Source organism: Pseudonaja textilis, chromosome 2, assembly GCF_049901715.1.
Source record: "Pseudonaja textilis isolate UNSWEBS1 chromosome 2, rPseTex1.2, whole genome shotgun sequence".
Lineage (NCBI taxonomy): Eukaryota > Metazoa > Chordata > Lepidosauria > Squamata > Elapidae > Pseudonaja > Pseudonaja textilis.
Window position 1 is genome coordinate 190,722,768 of NC_141991.1, and position 6,458 is coordinate 190,729,225.

General features: G+C 48.4%; 1 protein-coding gene across 4 annotated transcripts in view; it reads right to left on the reverse strand.

Annotated features, from left to right (window-relative positions):
- Nucleotides 1-4,093, reverse strand: part of SMARCA2 (SWI/SNF related BAF chromatin remodeling complex subunit ATPase 2) — a 110,405-nt gene extending 106,312 nt beyond the window's left edge. The window contains exon 1 of one of the 4 annotated variants that reach the window (XM_026703759.2): nucleotides 3,828-4,093. The gene's annotated coding sequence lies outside the window, so the exon portion shown is untranslated. Of the gene's footprint in view, nucleotides 1-1,645; nucleotides 2,021-3,119; nucleotides 3,400-3,827 lie in introns of those variants that run through there. The other 3 variants (XM_026703757.2, XM_026703758.2, XM_026703756.2) reach the window with 3 other exon arrangements.
- Nucleotides 4,094-6,458: the final 2,365 nt, after the last annotated feature.

The window sequence follows — 6,458 nt, forward strand, 5'->3', positions numbered from 1 at the left end:
CACCTATTTATTGTGTTATCTGAAGTACATCAACCATAGAAGTCTATTTTTGTGTCAAGGGAGTATTAATTTTCATTCCATTTTTGGAAAGAAAATAGCATATATATTTCCAACCCCTCTAGCTATGTTAAAAATGTTAGCTACAATATTTCTTTTCTTCTCAGTTGCCAGCATCAAGTGTTGGTCAAAGCACTGACTAACAGGGAATGCTGAGCAACCATTTTAGAAGTTAACAGAAGAAAAAAATTTGAGGTCATTTTGAAAATGCTGCTGTGGTACAAGCTTTCCATGAAGCCTATTAAAATAACCAGCCCTGAAGTTCAATCAAAACTCAGAAAACGTAAATTATTTAAGGAAGCATTATCTTAAACTCTGTTATACTTACCTTTCTTTGCCAACTGATACACTTAACTACAAATTTGCTTTAAAATGCCCATAACTGATAGAACTGGATAGTTATTAATATTATTAGGTTTCAGAATTTGATGAATTGCAGATGGACATAAAAATCTGTATCCAATTCAGTCCTTCTGTTACATTATTTTTCTCTCTCTGCAGTAACAAAGGGATTCTAGAAGAAGGGGGAAAGAGGGGGATAGGCAAATGGTAATAATAGGGCAATTAGATTCACAAAAGAAAGTGTGCCTAAATTAGCATGACAATAGGTGGCCTCCTAAAGCAAAGGCTGCCCCACCTCCAAACATGTAGTTGTTATAGAACTAAAGGCTGGCTTCTCCATTCATTTGCAGACCTCAGGAGTTAGTGGCTGGAACTAAAGGAGACTGAAGGGAAGGAATTAAAGCACACAGTACACAAAAGAAAAAAGGCCAGAGAACAAGACTGCAGATGTCAAATGCCATGTTAGCTGCAGAGCCCTCGTGCCGTCTCCACCTTCTCAACACACACAAAGTAACCTGGGGAGGGGGGGGGCAACGGCTCACAAACTTCAGCGGCTGCAGTTACTGATGCAAATGGCCCACCTTTCAAATCAGCAACATTTCCCAACTTTCAAATAGTTGTCGGTTTTTTTTTTAAGAAGAAAACATAATCGTCCCAATCACATTAAAATGCAAGTACGGAAATCAGTTTGGTTTAAAAAAAACCAACTACCCAGCGGAGTTAATCAGTTCCTCTTGTCTGTTGCAAATTGCCGATAATCTGACGGAGTTGAAGCAGTTTGCAACCGACGCTCTGAATCGCGCCTGGAACCAATACAGGATTCGGGCCTTCTGGCTGGCCCGCTCCGTACTCGGAGGAGGAGGAAGAGAGCAGGCAAAAGGCGCCATGTGTTTTTGTGAAACTTCGGATTTAAAAGTCGGAACCGAGAAGCCTGTCGCCCCCGATTCCACCCCCCTCCCCCCCATACAAAAACGCGATCGCGGCCAGCGATTTTGCTGGAGTTTGATTAGACTCTATAGGCCTCAAGTTTCCGTTTGCCAACACGCCCGGCCGCCTCCAACCCGAGTCACGAGTGGCGGGGGCGCCCATCTAGCCAAGCCGATTTGAAAGTTTGCGACCCTCCCCGGTGGGCGATCCCGAGTCCATGTTGAAAAGAGCCTTCCACCCACACCCACGCCGTTTTTCTCTCTCTCTCTCCTTTCCTCCCACACCCGGTTCCCACAGCAACGGCTGCGGAGACCTTTACCTTTCTGGAGTGACACCCGAAGAAGCTCTAGGCACGCCCGCCGTGGGTGAGATGCCAAATGCGCCGATCGCGAGCTTTCATGGCAGACCGGGGCCTATCTCTCCCCCGTCATCATGTCACCCTGATCAAACATGTCTGTGTGAGTCCTATTTGGCTGCGGTGACTTCCTGATTCTCTGCATTGCTGAGCACAGACAGGAAAAGAAAAAAAGAAAGAAAAAAAAAATCCACCCCAACCAGCGCGAAACCTCGCCTCTTCCTCTCTCTCCCAGCAGCGAGAGAGGCTGGCTCCAGCTACCCTCCTACTTCTCCAGCCTGGCTCGCCTGCTCAGCCACCAGTAGCGAGCAGCACCAGTCGGGCAGAATCCTCTTCCTCCTCTCCTCCTCTTCCAGGCATTTAATCATCAACCCCCCCTCCCCCCTTTTAGACCCCACAACTTTTCCCCCCCTCTTTCTCGGCCGAATCTTCACCCAATTCACGCCCGAGGGTTAAAAAGACTTCCTTCGCGCCGACCACGGGGTGCGGGACGACGCCTGCTTCCCCCTCAGGCCCCCAAAGGATTGAGACTGACCCCCTCAGCAACTTTCGAAATCAATACATGCTCGGGGGTTTCTCTCCCACCCCTCGGAGAAAATAAAGGGTGTAAAAAAGTGTGTGTGGCGGGGGGAGAGGAAACCCGCGTCAGGCATCTGCACCACTGAGAGGGAGAGAGGCCGCTTTCGGGCAAGAGCGAAAGAAGGGCGCAAACACGGGCAATGCGAGGTATCTTCGGGGAATGGGACACACACACACACCGCGACGGCGGCTGCGGTGCAGAAGAAAGCAAAACGGGGACTTTTCAGACGCGAATAAGCGCCGGATTATTTTGAAGAGGCCCGAACTGGGAGGCGAAAAGCGCACCGATCTCTCTGGTTTTCACTCCACTTCTCCCGGTTTCTCAACAACAACACCCCTCCTCCTCCCCACCCACCCACCCACCCCGAGGCTCTCGGATCTCGCGTCGTTGCACTCTCGGCGGCCAGGCAAGGCAAGGCGAGATCGGTCCGGACTTGGGCCTGCCCGGCTTTGACGCTTCTACCCCGCTTCCTTTTCGTGAACCCATCGCATTTTCCCACCTCTTCTTCTCCTGCTCTCTCGACCGCAGTGGGGAAAACTCTGCGGCGGAGCTTGGCTGGGAGAAGATTAGGCGGTCGGGATCTTCTGCAGCGAGGCGATCCGGGCAAAAAAAAAAAAAAGCACCTCCGCCTTTTCGGCTTCCCCGGGGCAGGACGCGGCGCCAACTTCCAGCACTCCCTCCCCCAGCCGGCCACATGCCTCCATTTCCCTCAGCCACAGCCTTAATGCAGTTTCTGGAGAAGACCGGTGTGTGTGTGGTGGTGGTCGTGGGGAGACCAAAGACGGACTTTTCCCCCGCCAGCCTTGCTTCTACTCCCCAAAGGCTCAGCGCATTTAAGAGGAGGCAAAGCTAACCTACCGGCTCCATCGCGCAGGACCTGCATATACCTGCTCGCGATCCGTTTCTGGCTTTTCTCTTGGTCTTTCTCTCCTCGTCTCTTCTGTCCCTCTTTCACTCTCTCTCTCTCTCTCTTCCTCCCCTCCCTGTTTAAGGAGCTCAAAGCCCGCCAGCAGCTGATTCCACGCCGGAGGCTTCTGGCTTCTCCCGCCGCCTGCCGTCGCCAGGAACCCGGGCTTGCAACGGGCAAAGAGCCAGCCCTCCTCCCTCGCCCGACTTTCTCCCCAGGTTCAGCTGACTCACAAACTCAGCGTCTAAGCATCCTCTCTCTCACCCCCCACCGCCTTCTCCTTCCTCCCCCCTCCCCAAGGAAATGTTCTTCACCCAGCCGCTTTTTCAAATGAGGATTATGAGATTATTATTAGAAGGATCAGGAAAAACTTTCTTCCGTTCGCTTTTTCGATCTGCAAAGGAGACGCAAAGGAGATCGAGGCGAGACTTGTTTGTGGTCGGAGGAAATGAAATGAAAGAGGGGGGGGGGGGTTGTCTGTTAGGATGTTATATATATATTTTTTGGGGGGGGAGGACGGGTGGAGGGAGGCTGCACGAGCTAAATTCTCCCCTTCCCCTCTCTTCCCTAACCCTCCCCACCCCAACCAACAACTACATCAAAACGACGGATGGTGATTAGGAAAGGGAGGGAGGGGAGGAGTTGCAAGCGATCTTTACCTTGCTGGGGGAAGAGTGGCGGGCTAGATCTCTCCCTCTCTTATGAGTCACTCAAGAGTACAGAGCCAGCCAGCCAGGGGGAACTAGATTATGAACATGACTTCATTGATGACAGCCATTCCCTCCTCTTCCTAAACTCCCGCCCCGTCTCTCGGCTCGGCCGCTTTCTCCCATTCCGACGCTCCGTACTAGAGAGTACGAGAAGCTCCGCCTGACTGGAGCGACCCGACTCTCGAGCTCCCGTCCGGAAGAGGAAACGGAAAGGCGGATTCGCTGCGGCGCGCTGTCACTCAAGCCGCAGCTGGGAGGGAAGGCGGAGCTTAGCGCTGCTCCAAACTGTGGAGAGGGCAAGCTAGCCTGGTCGGAGCGCGCGAGCGCGGCTGCCCTTTTTATTCCCCCCTCTCTCGCCTCAGGGTAGACGCGTGCGCGCGTGTGAACGCTTCTGGGTTTCATTCCCCCCACAAACCCTTTCTCGGTTCAGCTGTTTGGATCCAGAGGGGAATCTTTGGGACGGGGTGGCCCCCTTCGAAAGAGAGAGAGAGGAAAAAGAGAGAACAGAAGCCCAGGAGTTCAGGGAGGGGTCGGGTGAAGAAGGTGCTGGAATTTAACCGTGCCTGCAGGACAGGTGCAAGCTTGTCGGGGGAGGAAGGAAGGAAGGAAGGGGACGGGAGGCGCGAGGCCAAGGCGACTGGGAGAAACAAGCTGACTTCAACCCAGGGCTGGTTTTGTAGAGATGAACCTGTGGTTTGGGACAGGGGCAAGGTTTAATAAGGAAGGTCATCGTGGAGTTCTTGGTGCTCTCTTGAGCTTGTTTTTTTTTCTTTTTGCTTGCAGACTTTTCATTACCTGAAAAGCTCCAGAGAAGCTTTTTCAAGAGGCAATTGGACTTTCTGGTTTTTGTTTTTGTTTTTCTTTTAAAGATGTTTCGCTTCTCCAAGAGGCTTCTTCAGCTCTGACTGGAGGGTGGTGAATGGACTGCACCATCTGGTCAGAGCGGAAGAAGCTTCTTGGATGAGAAGCGAAACGTCTTCAAAGAAAAACCAGGAATTTACCTCTTAAAAAAGCACTTTGGGGGACAACCGTGACCTGGATGACTGAGAATGTCCATAGACATTACCTGATAAGGTAACCTCATCAGTGCTAGTGAGTGTGGAGTTGGGTCCCTGAATGTTGTCTGTACTTATTCATTCTTGGCATAAGGGAAAATGCCAGGTTTGCAAATAAAATGAGGGGGCAGGAAGTTTTAGTATTCAGTACAGTTATCTTTTCTTCCAAACAAAGAGAATATAGGCAGCTGAGGGTTGAACTGTGGAATCCTTGCTGCTTAGCTTGGCTTTTCATTATCACGGTAGGTAACATCAACATTGTGATGTGGATTTTGCTCCCTGTTTATACATGCAGGTAGTCCTCAATTTATGACCATAATTTGAGTGTGGGAAAAAGGTCATAACTCATGTTTTCCAGTGCTGTTGTAAATTTGAATGGTCATTAATTGAACTGTTGTAAATTGAGGACTACCTGTAGTAGCATGCCCAGCCAGTATTAGTGGGAGTGTTTTTTTCCTTGGTAATTTCTTGATTAGGATATTTTCTGCTTGTCTGGTATTAATTATGTTAACACCAATGGATCTCTTGGCTGCTAGTTGTCTTTAATTTCTTTTCTGTACTGTATTGTGTTTTAACTGGTTTTATGATTGTTTGCCATTCAGAGTTAACAACTTGAGATGGGTGGCTATACAAATCAAATAAATAATAAAAGTTAATCCCTGATTATTTTGTTGTTGGAGAGGTTGTATTCTGTTCTTTTTGTTTCCTTCTTAGATTCTTTTTATTGCCTCTTTTGAATGGTTTGTAAATGTGGTTTATCCTCATGCGTCTGTTGAGGACTGATTTGTCCGAATGCCAAGCTTCCAGGAATCAGTGTTTCTGGATTCAGCTTGGTCTAGGATGTTCAGTTTCCCCATTAAAATATGGTTATGTCTGTCCATCTGTTGTGAGATTAAGAAGTTTTCATGGTGTCTTCTGACTGCTAGTTGGTATTTCATGGATGTGCTGTAATAATCTGCCTGTCCTGTCGGTTGTAGATGAGTTGTAGATGCAACACAATTTGTAGTCACAGCTACCAAGATGAAGTTACCTAGTCAGATAAAGAAAAAATAAGCAAATAGCCTAGCTCTGCACCAATGACTCCACAGTTCAACCCTGAGCTGCATGTATTCTCTTTTATTGGAAAAAAAAAGATAATTGTAATGAATAATAAAACTTTTATCTGCAAACCTGGTATTTTCCCTTATGCTAAAAATGAGTGAAGTACAGACAACATTTCAAGTCAATTTGTCTACCAGCCTTGTCTGCCAAATCTTTCAACTTCAGTCAGAGAGTATAACATTTTACCAAGCAGACCTTCAAAAACATACTCTCAGCAAGGAGGATGTAGAAGATTGTAAAGCTGTCATAGAAATATAAGGCATAATCAAAATAGTTGCTAGATAGCTGTAAACAGAATTTCTTTGGTGGTGGTGGGGGCATCCAGTGCTTAGGGCTAGCATAAGTAAGGAGTACAATTTTGTAAATTCCTTCTGGTGTTGCTCTCATTGTTATTCCCAATACATTTGAATGTTTCCTTGGCTTA